Raw genomic sequence first — 5,785 nt, forward strand, 5'->3', positions numbered from 1 at the left:
GGTGCGTTTTTCTCTAGTGGCGTTGATCAACAGTAGACCGGTCGAGAACACGTTCATAGTGGTAAAATTCCGACATTCTGCACTAGATCATGCACATCTTGGTGGCAGTAGGAGATGGCGGCGGAACTGGAACTGCAAATATTGCTAACAAGTGTTCGACACATGGTCTACAACAGGAACTCGGCCTAAGAGTGAAGGTATTCATGCACACCACTTGTTGGATTTGATTCCTTACCTCTGTGGCAAAGTTCTTCATGTAACAATCCATCAAGTCCAACAATGTGTATCCGCGGAGGTGATTGGTGAAGTGTTTTCTGCATATGGTGAAGTGGCAGAAATGTTTCAGTCCCCTCAGTTGCATTTACACACTCATGCCCCTTCTTTATTCATCGTGGCACCCCGTTTGATTATAGCAAAATAGCACTGTATTCAAACGGACCGCCCCACATGTCAGCCGAGGAAATCAACTTGGCGTGTACTTTTACAATTCATGAATAACAGGTACAAACCATTCAACAAAAGAGAGCTTTATTGAACAACACGACTTTACAATGTCAGCATGCAAGGCTCCAAGACTCAACAGTGCACTGAGGTTGGAGTGATACATAGTAGTCCTCGGTGGCTACTCCTGAGATATCTGAAGAGGAAACTCTATCTATGGCAGTACGATCCTAGCACGGCTCCACTCCACACGGATCTTTTTGGGTTACTCTCCTAGCCCACGAATACTCCGACTCCTAACGGAAAACAGATCCTAACCCTGACCACGTCAAAGGCCAGTTGAGTACTTTGAATGTACTCGCAAGCAAATCAATCATATCCCACCCAAGCAAACATTCCATGACATTCAAACATGTCTACCTCTTAACAATAATAACATGGCTTAAACCTCTATCAAGATTAACAGCTGAAGTAAAAGTAGTATGAAATTACTATCATAATCATCTATCCTCATATCAATCACTAAAATCATTCCCAAAATATGATCATTTCTAATACGAAAGTCATACCCCAATCGTGTCAATCTCTAATACTAAAGTCATTCCCCAAATATGATCACCTCTAATAGTGAAGTGATTCCCCAAATATGACCATCTCTAATACTAAAGTCATTCCCCAAATATGATCATCTCTAATACTAAAGTCTGTCCATCAAAGATATACATTCTATCTAAGTAACTAGCTGAGGTAACTATAATAGAACAACAATAAAGCATAACTAGTAAATAAGCAGAGTATCCAAGTCATCATAATCCTCATAGCCATCCACTAGCTCAACCCCAAGTTCCTAATGTTGGTGCAATAATTTGCCTCCTTATGTTTTGGAGTTTGTTGACGTACACAGAATGGGACTTATGTGTTTGCTAGTGCACACAGAGTAACAGGTCCCTGGAGTCAAGACGAGTTTGATTCAAATGCCAAAGATAATCACCTGAGTGGAAGTGAAAGTTATCACCGAAGATTATGATAACAAGAGTGACCCCTCAAAAATTGCCGACGCAAAGCAATTGGTTCGGTGCTTGTTTGAAGGAAGTGACTGCGACCGAGAAGATTAAAGACGAAGTGAAGACGTAGAATTTATTTCGTTGTTTCTCTCCTCTATATTGTGTCACAGGACCACCGTACTACTAAGAGGGGTGTAGAGTTGGAAGCCTTGATTCTTTGATGCTAAACCCAAGTCCTATGAAAGTTGTGAGAGAAATCTCTTTGTGTTCTGAGCAAATACTTGCCAGCAAGAGACTATGATCTTCTTTGCTGCGAGAGATTTGTCTCTGACCGAGGAGTTAGCATTACTTGGTCCTTAAGTAATGCTATCGTAGCTCTTGAAATGCGATCGTTGTGAACGTGTCGGTTGGCCATTGGCTGGAACACGTCTCCAAAATGGTCATTTCCCACCAGGGAAGGCTGCGGCTATAAATAGCCACCCCGCACCGGCGTTGTTCGGTGGCTGCTCCGTTTGATTGTGAGAAGAGTGTTGAGCAACCCCCTCTCCTGAGTGATTTGATTTTAAAATTCACCGAGAGAAAAACCCAAGAGCTAAAAAAATAGATAGTAGTTCAGCATCACTCGAATCTAAGTCCAGTACGCTCTGCCTATTACTCTTCAGACCTGCAAACTCTCTAGACGGTTAGGTGTCAATTTCTTCAGAGACCAAGAGTAATTGTGGTTCTCGAAGAAGAAGTCTGTAAAGGTTCGAAGATTGCCTCAAGTATCTACCACGAGTGATCAACATTTGTTGACGAACCAATTGTCAAGGAGAATAGGGCGAAGAGAGTTTATATTCCGTGTTAAATCACAACCCCTCCAACCAGACGTAGTCCTCTTGCAGAAGGGCAAACTGGTCTACCAAATTCCTTGTCGCCATCGAGCATCACTGGTTACCTCTGCTTCTCCTCTTTACATTTGAATTTTTTCAATCATGTGATTTGTCTCGATGCATGCTTTTAGATTCCATTCGTTAGTTTGTATTCACTCACTGTACATTATTTTCATTCGCTCCACTGCTAGGTTTCGAGACTTTTGATATTTTCGAAGAAATTTTAAAACTCCCGTTCACCCCCCTCTGGTAGACATACTTCGTTCCTACAATTGGTATCAGAGCAAGGTACTCCTTGACTCTGCTCATTTTAGTCTAACCACCTTAGAGTTTAAGTATGTCTTCAGTGAGCTACAAGTCGCACCTCAAGATTCCCATCTTTGATGGGATGGACTATCCCTTCTGGAAAGAGAAGATGAAGATCCGTCTCCGAGCTATTGATGATGATACATGGAACGTGGTGCATACTGGATTCACGGTTGAAGTGCCCCAGGTCCCCACTGACCGCGAGAAGAAACTCATTCAGATGGACACTCATGCTAAAGATAAAACTGGTGGCCATCTCTCTCGTGCTCAATTTCTTCGCTATCGTCAGTGTGAAATTGCAAAGGAATTGTGGGACATTCTCGAAAAGATAAAGGAGGGTGTTTTTGTTGGGGAACGTAGCAGAAATTCAAAATTTTCCTACGAGTCACCAAGATCTATCTATGGAGAAACTAGCAACGAGAGAGAGGGGAGTGCATCTATATACCCTTGTAGACCGCTAAGCGGAAGCGTTCAAGTGAACGGGGTTGAAGGAGTCGTACTCGTCGTGATCCAAATCACCGGAGATCCTAGTGCCGAACGGACGGCACCTCCGCGTTCAACACACATGCAGCCCGGTGACGTCTCCCATGCCTTGATCCAGCAAGGAGAGAGGGAGAGGTTGGGGAAGACTCCGTCCAGCAGCAGCACGACGGCGTGGTGGTGGTGGAGGAGCGTGGCAATCCTGCAGGGCTTCGCCAAGCACCACGGGAGAGGAGGAGGACTTGGGAGAGGGGAAGGGCTGCGCCAGAACTTTTATAAAGCTCCCATGCACCTCCCCACTATATATAGGGGTGGAGGGGGCTGGTTTCTTGCCCTCCAAGTCCATTGGGGCGTTGGCAAAGGTGGAAGGAAATAAATCCCATCATTTCCTTCCCCACCGATTGTTATCCCCCTTTTTTAGGGATCTTGATCTTATCCCTTCGGGATATGATCTTATTCCTTCTAAGGGGGAATCTTGGTGCGCCTTGACCAGGGGTGTGGGGCCTTGCCCCCACTACCCACGTTCATGTGGGTCCCCCCATGCGGGTGGGCCCCACTCCGGAACCTTCTAGAACCTTTCCGATACAATACCAAAAAATCCCGAACATTTTCCGGTGGCCAAAATAGGACTTCCCATATATAAATCTTTACCTCCGGACCATTCCAGAACTCCTCGTGACGTCCGAGATCTCATCCGGGACTCCAAACAACATTCGGTAACCACATACAAACTTCCTTTATAACCCTAGCGTCATCGAACCTTAAGTGTGTAGACCCTACGGGTTCGGGAACCATGCAGAAATGACCTAGACGTTCTCCGGCCAATAACCAACAGCGGAATCTGGATACCCATGTTGGCTCCCACAGGTTCCACGATGATCTCATCGGATGAACCACGATGTCAAGGACTCAATCAATCCCGTATACAATTCCCTTTGTCTAACGGTATTGTACTTGCCCGAGATTCGATCGTCGGTATACCGATACCTTGTTCAATCTCGTTACCGGCAAGTCTCTTTACTCGTTCCGTAACACATCATCCCGTGATCAACCCCTTGGTCACATTGTGCACATTATGATGATCTCCTACCGAGTGGGCCCAGAGATACCTCTCCGTTTACACGGAGTGACAAATCCCAGTCTCGATTCGTGCCAACCCAACAGACACTTTCGGAGATACCTATAGTGCACCTTTATAGCCACCCAGTTACGTTGTGACGTTTGGTACACCCAAAGCATTCCTACGGTATCCGGGAGTTGCACAATCTCATGGTCTAAGGAAATGATACTTGACATTAGAAAAGCTCTAGCATACGAACTACACGATCTTTGTGCTAGGCTTAGGATTGGGTTTTGTCCATCACATCATTCTCCTAATGATGTGATCCCGTTATCAACGACATCCAATGTCCATGGTCAGGAAATCGTAACCATCTATTGATCAACGAGCTAGTCAACTAGAGGCTTACTAGGGACATGGTGTTGTCTATGTACCCACACATGTATCTGAGTTTCCTATCAATACAATTATAGCATGGATAATAAACGATTATCATGAATAAGGAAATATAATAATAATAACTAATTTATTATTGCCTCTAGGGCATATTTCCAACAGTCTCCCACTTGCACTAGAGTCAATAATCTAGTTCACATCGCCATGTGATTAACATTGATAGGTCACATCACCATGTGACCAACATCCAAAGAGTTTACTAGTGTTACTAAACTAGTTCACATCACCATGTGATTAAGACTCAATGAGTTTTGGGGTTTGATCATGTTTTGCTTGTGAGAGAGGTTTTAGTCAACGGGTCTGCAACATTCAAATCTGTATGTATTTCGAAATTCTCTATGTCATATTGTAAATGCTGCTTCCACACTCTACTTGGAGCTATTCCAAATGGTTGCTCCACTATACGTATCCGGTTTGCTACTCAGAGTCATTCAGACATGTGTTAAAGCTTGCATCGATGTAACCCTTACGCCAAACTCTTTATCACCTCCATAATCGAGAAACATGTCCTTTATTTACTCCAAGGACAATTTTGACCACTGTCCAATGATCCATTCCTGGATCATTCTTGTACCCCTTGACTGACTCATGGCAAGGCACACTTCCGGTGCGGTACACAGCATAGCATACTATAGAGCCTACGTCTGAAGCATAGGGGACGACCTTCGTCCTTTCTCTCTCTTCTGCCGTGGTCGAGCTTTAACTCTTAACTTCATACCTTACAACTTAGGCAAGAACTCCTTCTTTGACTGATCCATCTTGAACACCTTCAAGATCATGTCAAGGTATGTGCTCATTTGAAAGTACCATTTAGCATTTTTGATCTATCCTCATAGATCTTGATGCTCAATGTTCAAGCAGCTTATTCCACGTTTTCTATTGAAAAACACTTTTCAAATAACCCTATATGCTTTCCAAAAATTCTACATCATTTCTGATCAACAATATGTCAACAAGATATACTCATCAGAAATTCTATAGTGCTCCCACTCACTTCTTTGGAAATACAAGTTTCTCATAAACTTTGTATAAACCCAAAATCTTTGATCATCTCATCAAAGCATACATTCCAACTCCGAGATGCTTATTCCAGTCCTTAGAAGGATTGCTGGATCTTTGCATATTTGTTAGCGTTCTTCAGGATTGACAAAACCTTCTGGTTGTAT

The sequence above is a fragment of the Triticum dicoccoides genome, chromosome 2B (assembly GCF_002162155.2).
Source record: "Triticum dicoccoides isolate Atlit2015 ecotype Zavitan chromosome 2B, WEW_v2.0, whole genome shotgun sequence".
Classification (NCBI taxonomy): domain Eukaryota; kingdom Viridiplantae; phylum Streptophyta; class Magnoliopsida; order Poales; family Poaceae; genus Triticum; species Triticum dicoccoides.